Source organism: Stomoxys calcitrans, chromosome 5, assembly GCF_963082655.1.
Source record: "Stomoxys calcitrans chromosome 5, idStoCalc2.1, whole genome shotgun sequence".
Lineage (NCBI taxonomy): Eukaryota > Metazoa > Arthropoda > Insecta > Diptera > Muscidae > Stomoxys > Stomoxys calcitrans.
The window spans coordinates 153,861,705-153,878,798 of record NC_081556.1 but is presented as its reverse complement, the minus strand read 5'-3'; the positions used below and the strand labels follow the sequence as shown (position 1 = coordinate 153,878,798).

The window sequence follows — 17,094 nt, the reverse complement described above, 5'->3', positions numbered from 1 at the left end:
TTCATATCACATTTTCACTTAACTTAAGGGGTTTTATTTGAATTTGACTTTTGACGAAATTTCGTGGTCTTTGCCCGCACGTAGTGAGGTCTGTGACGCTTAAACGAATTGTTTGGGGCTGTGTTAGCTCTCAAGCCACTGCACCGTTGGAATTTCGTTTTTCTTCTTACGTACGTTCATACGTTTGTAACTCCTCGTTGTGGTCGTAAACTATGACGACGAAGAGATTGGCTTTTTGCTTAAGCCTGGCATGGGGGAATTTTTGCATTCACAATATTTTTGTATAGATGGGATGGATTAATTTTTTTTTTTTTGGGAAACCGAATCAACTGCAATGGGGGCTCAAGTTTTAATTTTTGTTTTAATTAAAACTGTATCTTTATTTTTGTTATTAACTTTTGTGTGTCATTTGTTGTTGTAGGCTTTTTTGCGTTGTGTTTTATTTAAGAACACATACCAATTGAACAACAACAACAACAATAACAGCAGCAGCAAATACGCTTCTCTCAGTATTTGGCTTGGCGAGACGAGGCGACAAGGCAGACGCAAAACGATTTGCTTGCTTATTTTGTTGTTTTTTTTCTGTTTGTCTTCTGTTTTTTGCTTTGCTTCTATTTTTTTTTTTTTCAGTTTTCAGATTCACACAATTACAGCATCGTTTTCTTCCATGGATTTTCAGCAGCACACTTTGTGTTTAAATTTCAGTAAACTTTTTATTTATTTCACTGGACAATTGCATTGTTTTAGGTTTGTTGTTTTCAGCATTTTAGCAAATTGTTTTAACCAAAAATTTCAACACGGGTTTTGGAACGAGAAATTTCTAATGTTACGAGAGGGGGAATATAATGTTGTTTGCGCCGAAGGTATGAAAAACTCGTTGTAGATGGTGAACATCGATGTTAAGGAACGTGTAGAGCCGTCGTCATCGTCGTAGATACCTACAAAATTTACTTAAGCAGCAGTATTAACCTCTCACCAGAGATCCATGCTGGCTCTCTTGCGCTCTGGGGAAAAAATTCACTCACCCATACCACCACACATATGGACACTTCTCAGGTGTTTTTCTCATACAGGTGCCTCAAAGCAAGCGATTAGAGGCCTGCATACAGCCAAAAAAAAAGTGTAGTGGGAGATAGCTGGCCTCTCTATGTCTCTCCCATGCTCATTTGGTGTACAAGTGTTGGTGTGTATCTCTCTTCAAGTCTTTTTATGGTTTCATCTTGTGCTACAGCCATATAACACACACATACAATCACACCTGTTGCCTTATGTGTGTTTTCCACTACCTGGGTGTGATGGTATTGGATTTGCTTCTTCTTCTCCTTCTTACTGCTCTGCAGGTACTCGTAGTCGTATGCGCGCTCACCACTTTTTTGTCTGACGTTATGTCTTATTGACAGTTTCGTTCGTTTGAGCCAAGAAAAAATGCGGGACAAGAACAAAAACAGCAGCAACAACAACAACAACCACAAAGAAGAATAACATTTTTTCTGTTTCTGTTGTCTTAAGCAAAAGTCAAATGGTATCGTCAGCACACACGCTCCCAAAAAATCCAATTGCTGCCGTTGCTGCTAAGTAGAGAAGAGTAACGATTTACTTTTTGGTTTTGTTTTGCCTCCTCACAGAGAAGGCTAAGAAGAAATATCACAAAAAAAAACAGAGCCAAACAAATGAAGAAGAGGAAGGAGTAGAGGAAAAATGTCAGACATTGTTAAGATTAGGGGCGCAAGACGCAAAAGGCACTAACTGTGTGGCATTGTGTGTACAAATGCATTGGCTTAAGCGGGCTCGAAAACAAAAATCAAGAAGTCAAAGAGTCAATGGACAGTGGCGTTAATATCGCCTTAACAGAAAATACATGAGTGGGGGTAGATTATGTCTTAAATCAATGTTTATTCTAGCAGAATGATTCATTGCCCATGATTCATTGCATTAATAATAGATGTTCCTTAAAAATGGCATAACATCAAACAAAAGACTTAAGACACAAGCATATTTCTAGTTGCTAATTGGGGAAAGTGCAAAGCCACAATCATTTTATTCAAATGTGTCATATAAGGCAAAATTTCGATTGATTTACCCACTGGTTATTATTTATACTGAGATTTTTTGAATTTGGAAAACAATGAAGATATAAAACAAAGACACAAGAACGCAAAGAGGCTAATTTACCGATCATGGCAGTGTGGAAATCAAGCCAGATGTATTTCTTTAGTAGAGTACAAACATCCAAGTTTGGGCTTACGGATTAGAAGGGAAGGCGCAACAAACGAACACAGAAGCGAGCGGGTTTGATTGAAATTTTAGCTCAACGATTAGAAGCCTCCTTTCTATAGTCGAGTCCAAGTGGCGTGCCGATAAGCACTAAGTCTTGCATGCAACTATTCTTAAAGGCACAAACAATGCTGACAATTTTTTCCAAATTTTATACCAAAATTCGAACCCAGGCTTTGGAGACACTAAATAGGACGAAAAACGTCAAAATTCGTTGCGCCATCTATTGGGGGATATTTATCATTCGAAAAGAAACGCCAGTCCAAACAAGGAATAGAGAGAGGAGAGGAAGAATAACCTTCCACAATAGGTTATCTTCAAAATTAGATAAAATTTTCTAAAAAATCAAGAATTAAAAAATCTATAAATAAAAGAAACTGAGGGAATAACTTATGATAGTCCTGACCGCAAAAAAAGGTAACTAAGTGAATGCATTCACTTAGTTACCTTTTCATTCATTTGAATGAAAGTTATATTTCATACGGTGTAAAAGAAGGCGCAGCTGAGCGGGCCGGGTTCAGCTAGTCTATTATATAAACCTCAAAGGATGTTTTTAGTCCGATTGTTTGTTTGATCCAAATATACTCGAAGACGGCTAAACCAATTTTCTTTAAATTTCTACAGATTGTGTATGGTGGTCTCGAAGGAATAATAGGGTAAAGTGGTGTTACCCCAAAAGCTCCACCCAAAACTAAAAGTAGACCGATCGGGACAATATGGCGTTCAAATGAAAGGTATTCGGGATTACGAATATGGTCTGGAAGGAGCAATAAACGGTGGAATTTGTTGATATGGTAAGGAGGCGGACCCTCCCCCTTATCACAACAGCACCTCCCACAAATAAAAGTAGACCGATTGGGACAATATGATACTCAAATGAAAGGTGTTCGGGAGTAGAGTACATTAGATCCAGGTACCTAGGAGGCCGCACCGACCCAAAACCCCTCAAATAGGCATATTGGATGATAATGGCAATATGGGACTCCAATGAAAGGTATTAGGGAGTAGATTAGGAATATGGTCTGGAAGGTGCCAAAGGCTATATAATTTTTTGATATCGGAAAGGGGGCGGACCCTCCCCTTTACGCCAAAAGCACTACCCAAAAATAAAAGTGAACCGATGAGGAGAATATGGGACCCAAATGTTGGTATTCGAGAGTAGAGTACGAATTTGATATTAAAAGTTTGGTCCAAGTACCTAGCGTGCCGCACCAACCCGAAAACCCACTCAAATGGGCATTTTGGACGATCATGACAATATGCGACCCCACAACTTCTCCCAAAATAGGAATATTTACCAATCATGAGTATATGGGGTCCAAATAAAGGGTAAAGTATTTTTGAGTAGATACACAAATTGTTCTGGGGGTGATATATATGGTATTATATTTTTCGCTTGGTGTCAATGAAGGTGCAGCGGAGGGTTCATCCAGTTTTCTATAAATAAAAATTATTCTGAGCGGAGTTCTATAACAAAATTTTTATAAAATTGCCAAAAAAGAGGGTTCAGATATTAAACCGCCCCATGCTCAGCTCCCAAAAAGCCTTACACAACCGAGCAGATAAAGAAAATGGAGAAAGTTGGGAACCAAAATTTTGAGACAGTCTGAGACTTTATTTAAATACCTCTGCACCGCCGTAACCGAAACGAATGACACCATTTTTGAGATTAAGTGAAGAATAATACTGGCAAACAGATGCTACTTTGGACTAAGTAAGCAGTTTAGAAACAAGGCCACCTTTCGACAGACGAAGACTACACTTTACAAGACACTGATACTACCCGTGTTGTTATATGGCTCTGAAGCATGGGTACTTGTGAAAGGAGACGAGGCAGTGCTTGGAGTGTTTGAGAGAAAGATTCGTCGTAAGATATACGGACCAGTTTGCTTTAACGGAGAATATAGGTGTCGTATGAACCACGAGCTGTATGACGATGACAGCATAGTTACACATATCAAAATACATCGGCTGCGTTAGCTACGTCATGTTGTCAGAATGGATGAAGAAAAGAAGAAGCTCCAGCAAAGAAGTCTTTTGAAGGCAAACACCATGGTACATGCAAACCGGGACGACCAAAAGCCCGATGAAAAGATCAAGTGGTGGGAAAACCTCGAAACTTGGTGTCAGAGATTATAAAATGAGCGCAGAAGATCGAGGCGCTTGGAACGCTTTTCAACGCTCGGCTAGTGGAACAAATGTTAAAGTAAAAGTAAGTAAAACTCGAAATTATAGAAAAAAATTTAGAAATAAAATAAAAACGGACGGGCCGAATCTTGGTATGGATTCTGTTAAACCAGCAAAAATTAAAGCTTCTAGAAACCGAAATGTGCAAAATTTTAGATAAATCGAACAAAAATTGCGGCTTCCAGGGGCTAAAGATGCCAAAACGAGAGATCGGGTTATATGGGGGCTATATTAGTTTATTGACGAATTTGAACAGAACTTGGCAAAGTTGTTGGAAGTCTTAACAGAACACTGTCCGCAAAATTTCAGCCAACTCGGACAAAACTTGCAGCTTGTAAGGGCTCAAGAAGTCGAAAATTTAAAGCTGCTAGCTTTACGCGTTCGACTGCTATCGTGATTTCGACAGACAAACGGACGGACGGACATGCCTAGATCGACTCAGAACGTCGAGACGATCAAAAATATATATACTTTATGGGTTCTTTTATGAATATTTCGAGGTGTTACAAACGGAATGACTAGATTAGTATACCTCCACCCTATAGTGGTGGGTATACAAGTATACAAAACATTTTTTCTATTTCTAAATTTGAAGATTTTTCAAAAGGAAAAAATTTAACAGAGTTTTTCCGTTAATTGCGACATAACTGTGCATAGAAAAAAAATTTCCAAAAAATTTCTGCGACTATATTGGGAAAATAATTTTTGAAAATTTTTGGACAATTTTTTATATCTGGTGATTTTTTAACAGTTATACTTTTCATCTGTGGTTATTCCCTCCTATTAATGGTGACACTTGTGAGGTATTTTCCTTAGGTAATCATCCGCGTAAACTTCTCTACTAAAGTAGGGTAGTGTCACTCTGCGGCAATCCGTTCGGACTCGTCATTGGGCTTAATGAGAAAGTTCGTTAATGGAATGTTAATAGGCAAATTTGTGTCATTTGTGCAAACCATTTCATAATGGAGAAAGTTACAAACTTGCAAGGGCCGAAATAACGACAGGTTCGTGTGCTTTATGGGATGGTGGTATCACCGGTGCAAATATTACCTTCAATTGCGATATGGAGCCATGCTACGTATTTTGCCTCAATTGATTGCGTTGAATTTGGTTGATAAGGGGTTTCAACGAAACTGTGCCACATGCCACACACCTCGTGAAACAATGGACATATTGAACGATAAATTTGGTGAGCAGATTATCTCCCGGAATGGCTTTTGATTTTGCCGCCAAAATCATGTCGTTTGACCCCCCCACAGTGTGATGGAACCGAAAATATAGTAAAAAATATGACATGTGAAAACGGGTAGAGATATCTCTTTGAATGGTTAGAGCTGAGGTGTTGGAGAGATCGTATGCAAAATTTCAAGGTCCCAGGTTGTTCGGGCAACTTTTGGCAGGCCCATCGCCTAGGCATTTCGAAAAATTTTTCGTGCTGCCAAATCTTCATTTGTGGTCCTATTTTTAAAATTCTTTTATTTTTGACTGGACTGTGCCCAAAAATCCTGCTTGAAGTCTACAATATCTCCACTGGTTTCGGGGATGCTCGACTTTTTATTTTTTTTTTTTTTGCAATTTTGACCGAGACCTTTGCTTTGTATTTTGTAACTTTCGAAAGCATTTGTGGTTCGATTCTCATTTTTATGCATGATTTCGATTCGTGACCAAAAACCAAAATCCCAAATACCCCAAAATACTCGTTTCGTGCAAACATGGTTTCAAAATCTGCATCTTTGAATAATATTGTTAGGGGCAAAACATTTTGGAAATCGGGAAATCGAACCACAAACAAAGATTTGACAGCCTCAACATTCTTTCAAAATACCGGGGTAACCAACTTTAGGGGCCTACCAAATTACCCAAGGGAGCCACACTCAACCCTTTTAAATATCTCCCATGCCCAATAAAGTACCACCAAAGAGTTAACTACTACATCTTTTACCGAACAACTCAAAAACCCAACGTCATTCCACCTTCAACGTCTCTGACCTTCATCATCATGATCGCATACACTCAGTCCATATCAGTTTTGTCTTCACCCTTCTCCACCACTCACTATAGACTACACACAGCTCTCTAGCCACTGCTAAATCAAAGTAAAAGGGTAACGTCTATAGTGAGTGTTGTTAACACACGAAAAAAAAGGCCATGATATTTTCATGAGAAGCTGCTGAGAGGCACTTTGTTAGTTTTACGTCAACGATTGATTGTACGCTTGTACGATTGTGTACACAATCAAGAAGAACACAGACAGACAATGTCCGTGTATAATTTTGTTTGCTCTTGCCATGTATTTGTGTAAGCACACACAATGGAACATTAACAGTAGAAGGCCTACACATAAGAATGTTGGTACACACAACAGTGCCCATAGGGCACTCACACTAATGGGGGGAACAAAACATACATAAATAAAATGTGCGCTGACTTTACTAACAAACGTCTTGGCATACCAACTACATATGGCTAAGATCACAGCTCAAACGCACACACACACACACACACACACACACTCTCATAGACATACACGGCAACAACACCAAGAATCACGTCAACGATGATAATGACGATGGCTATGAGAAAAACGAAACAAACGAAAAAACCCCCAAACGTTATATTACACCAACGGTCCAACCGTTCGACGATAGATGCAATCAGACAAATATAAATACTGTTACAGTGGGTCAAAGGGGGGTAAAAAAGTGCCGTAGTTGAAGTAATGGGAAAATAGAATTATTTATGAAATCTTAATATTCAACGTCAGTTTAAAGGCAAAAAAACTATTTCGTAAATTCGAAAAATACCATACTAAAAATAAAGGGCGATTTTTTAGCTATTGTCTTTTCGGCAACACTGGTTTAAACAGCTCGTTTTGTGTTTTGTTTCGCTGTCAAACATCTTCAGTTTGGCCTACAACTTAACCACGAATTGTCTTACAAACGAACAACTCTTACAAATTATTGAACTTTATTACGAGGGTAGCCTTTTATATTTCGGGATTGGACAACCCTTGTGTTGCAATCTGCCAACTGACAGCTATATCTAAAGCTCCATCAAGGACCAGTGTTTATCGCATGGTATGATGAATTCAAGCGAGGTCGTAGTTCACTGCAAGACGAATTTCGTGAAGGTCGTCCAAAATCAGTTGTAGTTCCAAATATAATTGATACTGTGCGCCAACTGATATTGCAAGATCATCATGTGACCAATCGTGAGATTAAGACCACCTTAGGCATTAGTTGGACCAGCATACATGCAATATTGCATGAACATTTGTGCGCGTTGGATCCCACAAAATTTGTCACTCGCTCAAAAAAAGGCTCGTGTCAATTGTTCAATAGAAATGCTTCCACATACGATCGCGGTGCTTCGAAACCCGTCTACGACATCGTGACAAATGATGAATCGTGGATTTACGCGTATGAGACCGAAAGTAAATAGCAGTCGACTGTGTGGGTATTTCAAGATGAGCCAAATCCAACAAAAGTTGCGCACGAAGCACTTCCAACCAAATGATCGCCTGTTTTTTATGGAAAAACTGGGCACGTCGCAAACGCACCACTAGAACAACGCAGAACAGTCAATTCTGAGTAGTATACAAACATTTGTATGCCAGTTGTCTTACACGTAATCAAGAAAACCAACCGCCGAAAATGGATCACTCTTCACCACGACAATGCAAGCTTTTACACATCGGCTAAAACAACTGCGTTTTTGAGCACTCAAAATATCGAGCCATCCGCCGTATAGTCCTGACTTGGCACCCAAAGACTTCTTTTTATTCCCATACCTAAAAAATAAAATGAGAGGTCAACGTTTTTCCACACCTGAAGAAGTGGTTGATGCGTTCAGAATGCATGTTTAGGAGATACCTCAATCAGAGTGGCAAAAGTGCTTTGACAATTGGTTTAAACGCAATGTTTAGATCTTAAAGGGGAATATTTCGAAAAACAATAAAGCGATTTTCGATGATTAATATTTTTTGTTTTTGTGTTCTCTAATCCCGAAATATAAAGGACAACCCTCGATTACGAATTTCATATTCGAATTTGGGAACAAATATCTGGAGCCGTGACAAACACCTTTTATGGACACGAGGGGCAATCAGCACAATATTGGACTCACATCAGTGGCAATTACGATTGTCCAAGAAAAAGTAGCATTTTTTGATATATTGCACTGCAATCAAAATTTTGGGTTTGTTTGTCTAACAAAATGTTACTTCACTACAAATATTTCGATAAATTGTGAGTAACTTCACTTATAAAACAGCTGATTACCATCATAAAAGCAAATTTTGTTTAAATGTTTTGAAATGTGAAGTTTTGATCCGCGTCCTCTATTTTTTATGCTAAACAAGTAAAACGGCGTTAAGTTCGGCCGGGCCGAACCACCTTGGGTTTATATGAAAACCACCTTTCGTCATAATCCAGTGAAAAATGCATAATTTAGGCCCCCGTAGCAGCTATATCGACATATGATCCGATTTGGACCAAATTCGGCATGGACATAGAGTGGTCTAATAAGTACAAGTCATTGTTCAATTTTGTAGACCAAATTATTGAGCTTTTTGGTAACTATATCCAAATATAGACCGATCTGAACCATATACAAGACTGATGTCGGAAAGCCTAACATTAGTCACTGTGTCAAATTTTAGCCAAATCGGATTATAAATGCGCCTTTTATGGGGCCGAGACTTTAAATCGAGAGATCGCTCTACATGGCAGCTATATCTATATCTGAACCGATCTGGGCCAAATTGAAGAAGGATGTCGAAAGCCCTAACACAACTCACTGTATCATATTTCGACGACATCGGACAATAAATGCATCTTTTAAGGATTCAAGACCTTAAATCGGGAGATCGGTCTATATGGCAGCTATATCCAAATCTGAACCGATTAGGGCCAAATTGCTGGAAGATGTCGAGGGGCTTAACTTAACTCACTGTCCCAAACTTTGTCAACATCGGACAATAAATGCGCCTTTTATGGGCCTAAAACCCTAAATCGAGATATCGGTTTATATGTCAGCTATATCCAAATCTGAACCGATTAGGGCCAAATTGCTAGAAGATGTCGAGGGGCTTAACTTAACTCACTGTCCCAAATTTCTGCAACATCGGACAATAAATGCGCCTTTTATGGGTCTAAAACCTTAAATCGAGATATCGGTCTATATAGCAGCTATATCCAAATCTAGACCGATCTGTGCCATATTGCAGATATATGACGAGGGGCTTAACTTAACTCCCTGTCCCAAATTTCGTCAAAATCGGACAATAAATGCGCCTTTTATGGGCCCAAAATCTTAAATCGAGAGATCGATCTATATGGCAGCTATATCCAAATCTGGACCGATCTGATCCAAATTAAATAAAAATATTGAAAAGCCTAAAAAAACTCCCTGTCCCAAATATCAGCAAAATCGGACAATAAATGGGCCTTTTATGGGCCAAAGACCTTAAATCGAGAGATCGCTTTATATAACAGCTATATCCATATCTAAACCGATCTGGGCTAAATTAAAGAAAGATGTCGAGTGGCCTTACACAACTCACTATCTCAAATTTCAGGAAAATCGGATAATAAATGTGGCTTTTATGGGCCTAAGACCTTAAATCGGCGGATCGGTCTATATGGGGGCTATATCAAGATATAGTCCGATGTAGCTCATCCTCGAACTTAACCTGCTTATGGACAAAAAAGGAATCTGTGCAAAGTTTCGGCTCAATATCTCTATTTTTAAAGACTGTAGCATGATTTCAACAGACAGACGGACGGACATGGCTAGATCGTCTTAGATTTTTACGACGGTCCTAAAATCGTAAAGTCGTACACTTACATTAATCCTTTAATGCCCTCCCCTAGGTAAAAGAGCATATTTCGACTGCAGATAGGCCAAACTCTAGGTCTATCTGCAGTCGGGCCAACATACTTTCCAAGACATCTTACAAATCCCTACTCAAAATTTAAGTCCAATTGACTAAGAACGACGTCCTCTATGCTCACTTGTGCTCAGGAGCTCATATCGCAAGATTAGTTAATGTAGAAGCTTTAGTACTAATTCGGAGCATGTATGGCGTAGAAGGGGAAAATCACAACAAAATTTTAAAATATGCAACATTTCAATCAAATCCTAACAGAGCAATTTTGAATAGTATACCATAAAATTTAAACCAAATGCTTACATGTTTTGACCACTGTACATGAACTACAGTCAGCCGTTAGTTAAACAAACTCACACCTACATAGCTGGCCAAAAGTCCAGAGACGGCAAATAGAAATAAATATAAAAAAGCGTTCACAAAACACATATCTGTACCTCTCAGCTCAGCTGAGATCAGAGCTAGGCAGTGCTCTGTTCATAAGTCTTGGGACGCAATCACCCTGCTGAGTCTTTGGGGACTGCATGCAGTTCGTTCGAGACTTAACAACGACGTTGCCATAAAAATAGTTTGAAATTTGTACAAATGTTAGTTGGTGCTGTTAGTGAGTGCCAGTGGGGCTGTGTGCTGTGAGCCTGTGAGCCTGTCTTAGTGTTGATGTTGTGTTTTTAGTTTTGTATTTCTTACTGCCTTTCAATTTTCAATGTTTCGCTATTTATTATTACGCTTCGATCATTACTACACACATTTCGTTTCGTTTCGTTTGCCTAACAACTTCACACCAACCCCACTTTGTCAGCACTCTACACGCAACAGTGACAATTGCTGAAAACTTTTAAGGCTGGGTCGGTGTTTTTTTTTTTTTTGCTTTCGCTTGCAAATATGCAGTAGGGAGGCTCACAAGTCGTTGACGTTCGAAAGATGTCAAGTCACAATGAGACAAAGAGCTGCAGTGAGTGGTGGTGGTGGTGGTTCAAACGAAAGACTTAGACAACAAACTTGCACGCAATCTCAAACGTATAGTAGGACAAGCCATACTTAGGGTGTTTGTGCTGTAGCACTCTATGGTGTATGGTGCTGCCGTGCATTGCTTGCTTTCCTCAAACAGCATCTCATCCTTGAAGTTTCAACTCTACCATCACACACCAGTTAGCGGTGTCTTTGGCATGGTGTGCATAAATTCAATACCATTGCCTTTTTGACAATCAGCGAGCGGCGCAACATGCAGTGAAATGTCGACGAGGACTAATGTCATGGCAATATTAGGCAGCAACAGCCACCAACACCGCCGCCAAGGCAGCAGAAGCAGCAGCAGCAGCAGGGGCAACATCAGTATTAGCTGTCTCCGCGGTGCTGCCAAGACAGTCACCTTCCCTGTATCCTCTTTTTTCGGCTTTGACTTTTTGGCCAAGTTCAACATTTTCATAGTGGTCTTGGCTACTTTTTGTGTGGGGACCTTAGTTTTCTTCCTGGCTGCTTAGCTAGCTGGATGGCTGTCCCCGTTCTTGGTGCAGCGAGAGCTGTTTTTGTTTTTTGTTTCTCACTCGAGAAAGCCCCTCCATCAATTCTAAGATAAATAAATTTTGCCAATTGTTGCAGCAGCCATAAAACATGCAAGGCACACTCACATTCAAATATCCTCAACAACAACAACAACGTCAAAAAAAAACAAAGAAATATAATCATGCCACTATAAAATATTTCAAGCATTTGAATATTCATTTTGCCATATTTCAGGCAGCAGCAGCAGCAGCAGCCACCGCAGTACTTCCATGTTACAGTACAATGGCCATGCCTACATTCCGGCATCCGTTAGCATGCCTTATGCTTCCATATCTTATTAGAAAAATCTTCAATCTTGAAAATAGTTCTTGGTCTGGTCTTTTCTCAAGTCTTTTCATAGTTGCCTGCTTTAGTTAAGTTCAGTTATCCTTTCTTTCCGGGCTCGTTTCACAAAAAAAAAAAAACAAAATTGGGAAAGTCAGGTAAAGGAAAATGTCTTAATGGCAAGACACTGAAGACCAAAGAAAATAAATTTTCTTCTGTTATAGAAATTTAAGTATTGAATTTATAACCCATGAAAAGGTCACTCATTACACGCTAATGAAATTAGATTAGAGAGAAAGAGAGAGAGGGAGGTTTAAAAAGAAACACAAACTACATCTCATTTTGGTGCTAAGCATTTGGAAAACACAAGGAGGGGTCACTTCGTTAGCCATATGTTAAGTGACACTTGCTGTAGTAAAACCTTTGTTTTAAGTAAAGTTTTATAGCTTGTTGCATAACGTTTCAGTTCATCGGAGGTTTTATTACTCTTTTTCCCAAGAAATGTTTGTGATGAAAATCCTCTTAATATAATTATACCCACCACCGAAGGATGGGGGCTTATTCATTTTGTCATTCCGTTAACAGCACATCGAAATATCCATTTACGATCCTATAAAGTCCATATATTCTTGATAGCCGTTAAACCCAAAGACGATCTAGCCATGTCCGTCCGTCTGTCTGTTGAAATACCTCTACAGTCTTTAAAAATAGAGATATTGACCTGAAACTTTGCACAAATTCTTTTTTTGTCTATAAGCAGTTCGAAGATGGGCTATATTGGACTATATATTGATATAGACCCCATATAGACCCATCCGCCGATTTAGGGTCTTGGGCCCATAAAAGCCACATTTACTATCCGATGTTGCTGAAATTTGGGAAAGTGAGTTGTGTTAGGCCAGTCGACATCCATCTTCAATTTGGTCCAAATTTGGATGTACCTGCCATATAAACCGATCTCTCGATTTAAGGTCTTGAGCCCATGAAAGGTGCATTTATTGTCCAATGTCTCCGAAATTTGGGACAGTGAGTTGTGTTAGACCCTTTGACATCTTTTTGCAATTTGGCCCAGATCGGTCCAGACTTGAATATAGCTGTCATATAGACCGATCTCTCGATTAAAGGTCCAATGTCGCCGAAATTTGGGACAGTGAGTTGTGTTAGACCCTGCAACATTATTCTTCAATTTGGCTCAGATCGGTTCAGATTTGGATATAGCTGCCTTTTAGACCGATCTCTGGATTTATGATTTGGGCCCATAAAAGACGCGTTTATTGTCGGATTTTGTCGAAATTTGGGACAGTAAGTTGCGTTAGACTCTTGAACAACTTTCTGCAATTTGGCTCATATCGGCCAGATTTGGATATAGCTGTCAAATATACCAATCTCTCGATTTAAGATTTTGACCCCATAAAAGCGAATTTATTGTCCGATTTCGCCGAAATTTGGACCAGATCGGTTCAGATTTGGATATAGCTGTCATATGGACCGATCTCTCGGTTTAAAGTCTTGGCCCCATAACTGTGAGTTGTGTTAGGCCCTTCGACTTCCTCCGTTAATTTGTCCCAGATCGGTTCAGATTTGGATATAGCTGCCATATAGACCCATCCTCCGATTTAGGGTCTAAGGCCCAAAAAAGCCACATTTATTATCCGATTTTGATGAAATTCGGGACAGTGAATTGTGTTAGGCCCGTCGACATCCTCCGTCAATTTGGCTCAGATCGGTCCAGATTTGGATATAGCTGCCATATAGACCCATCCTCCGATTTGGGGTCTTAGGCCCAAAAAAGCCACATTTATTATCCGATTTTGATGAAATTCGGGACAGTGAATTGTTGTGTTAGGCCCGTCGACATCCTCCGTCAATTTGGCTCAGATCGGTCCAGATTTGGATATAGCTGCCATATAGACCAATCCTCCGATTTATGGTGTTAGGCCCATAAAACCCACATTTATCATCCGATTTTGCTAAAATTTGGGACAATGAGTTGTGTTAGGCCCTTCGACAGACCTCTTCAATTTGGCCCAGATCGGTTTAGATTTGGATATAGCTGCCATATAGACCGATCTCCCGATTTAAAGTCGTGGCCCCATAAAAGGCACATTTATAATCCGATTTTGCTGAAATTTGACACAGTAACTTACGTTATGCTTTTCGGCATCCGTATCGTATAAGGTTCAGATCGGTCTACATTTGGATATGGCTACCAAACAGACCAATATTTTATACTACTAAATTTAACAATGACTTGTACTTATTAGACCAATCTCAATATCCATGTCGAATTTGGTCCAAATCGGACCATATTTCATTGCTTGGCATAAATTATTCATTTTTTCACCGGACTATGACGAAATGTGGTTTACATATATATCCGGCCCGGCCGAAATTAACGCCTTTCTACTTGTTTTCTTTTTATTTCATTGGCACATATTAGGACCACATTTTAGATTAGAAGACGCTAAGCGAAGGGTCGAAAACGGTTTTATGGGAGTGCCTGTTATTGGCTTAAGACTCTAAACCGCCAGATTGTTCTATATGGCAGCTATATCCAAATATTGTCCAATGTGGTCCATTCAAGAATTTAACCTGCGTATAGAACAAATACTAGTCTGTGCAAAATTTCAACTCAATATCTCAATTTTTAAAGACTGTAGCATGATTACAACTAACGGACACTCGGACATTGTTAAATCGTCTTAGGGTCAAAAATGGAAATTTCGATATGTTGCAAACGGAATGACTTAATTATTACTCCCCCAATCCTATGGTGGTAGGTATAAGTGGTAAAAAATTGCTAAGTTAGGCTAGGCAGAATCTTATATACCCTCCACCAAAATGTTTGCACCGTTTCTCTTAACCAAAGAGAGGTCAAGGGAAATCCCTTGGTTGGTTATATCCACCACCCGCGTTACCGTTGTGCCACTTTAGTATCAAATTTGACACTTTGGACGATGCCACTTGTGTGCCACTTTATTATTTTGATACTAAATGCCATACTTTTAAAAATTTTTGAGCCACTTTTCCATCTATTTGTGCCACTTGTTCAAAAATACAACTATGTAGCGATTATCTATTGTTTGTCGTTCAACAAATCGTATATAAATAGGTCTGTTCGCGTACTTTTCCATTAAAAATTTGACAGCAAAAATTTGAAGTAAAAGCCATTTTACTCGCTAAAAAATTTGCAAGCAAAAGTACCCGAAGGACTTTCAGTGAAAATTTGCCGAAAAACAGCTGATATTTTTTTTGTTTAGTTTTTTTATTTGCTTGCTTGGAAAACAATTAAAAAAAAAAATGCTGGCGATAATTATGAGATATTTTCCTTAAATGTCAATTTATTGACCCGTGAGTGAAAAGGCTATATCTGTGATCTCCATGCTGCCGGAAAGCCATCACAAATAACCGTGCAATCCCATGGCAGCCGGTTGTACGTACCGCATTGGCCCGATGGAGTCTTTCAGTGTAAAACACATTGCTACAAAAACAATAACCATCCACGAAGTTGCGAATGTCATTCGTGGCGCCAAGTTGCGCTGGTTCCAAAAAGAATCTCTACACTGATGCTGAAGAATCTGAATCTGCCTGGAGTCGATTACCATACAACCGTCATCAGCCTATCTGAACACTATTATAGTACTCGATGTTTGGAAGATGGGATACGAGTAAGAGGGAGTCATACAGACCGATCTCCCAGCTCTCATCAGTAGCCAAGACGCGTGAGGGACTACTCCTCTCGCACCTCTCGTTGGACAATTTCCATTCACCGAGCATCAATATGCATTTCGAAGGCTGCATAGGACTACAACTGTCACCACCGTATACAAAAGTACATATGTTGTGCTGGCAAAGATAACTAACCATCTAATGCTTTTGAATATTGTGGCTAGATAAATTGCTACGACCACTGATGTGAGGCTAAGGGAGCTTTCTATTTGGTCATGTGACGCCTGCGAACACTTTGTTATCATTGAAGCTATCTGTATGCGTTCACAACTGACATACTAATTTGCACTAATTTTTTCTAGTCCCACTGTGCGTCACTTACCTATGGTGTCAATCCCATGGCAGCTTCTTCCCTCCTTAACAAATTCAAAGAAACGGTGTTGGATTCATCGTAGCTCTCCGATGATGATGGTTCCATTATCACTAGCTCTCTCCTAGCTTTTTTGTTTATTTGTTTATTTTAATAAAAACAAAAAAAATGTGCCACTTTTCAAAAAACAAAATGCCACTCTTTTTTCCAAATGACACTTTTTGTGCCACTATTTGAAAATTTCCAACGGTAACGCTGCCCACCACCACATCGAAATACTACTTTCCGAACCCATAAAAAAGCACTTTTTATATCCTCCACCATAGGATGGGGTGAATACTAGTCATCAAGTCATTCCGTTTTTATACCCCTCCACAATGGGGTTAAACTAATTTCGTTATCCTGTTTGTAAGCTCAAATGTAAGCTCAATGATAAGGGAACTCCTTTTTAAGACGAGTCCGAACAGAGTGCCGCAGTGCGATACCTCTTTTAAGAGAAGTTTTTACATGGCTTCTATGCATGGCATGGTACCTCACAAATGTCGCCAGCATTAGGAGGGAATAACCACCGCTGAAAAATTTTCTGTACTGACCAGGATACGCTTATTTCGCTAACAGGACATAAAAGCTCACTTTTTCCAATTTCTTCTGAGGATTTATGAAATTCTAATTTTAAAAGCTTTTGAAAATCAGCTCAATTTAAAATACCACGCAAAACACAAAAAACCTTTAACCTCGGCTATTTATATGACTAACAAATAAATTCTTCATCATTTAAAGAAATCCAATACTATGACCTTTCGCAGAGAACATTATCCACTTTGGATTTTTTCTAAACGACCTTGCATATATTTTACATATTTTATCGAGTTAAGAG

General features: G+C 39.2%; 1 protein-coding gene across 1 annotated transcript in view; it reads right to left on the bottom strand.

Annotated features, from left to right (window-relative positions):
* The window catches only part of LOC106094415 (protein grainyhead), a 467,628-nt gene that overhangs the window by 400,969 nt on the left and 49,565 nt on the right, over positions 1-17,094 (bottom strand). The window lies entirely within an intron of this gene.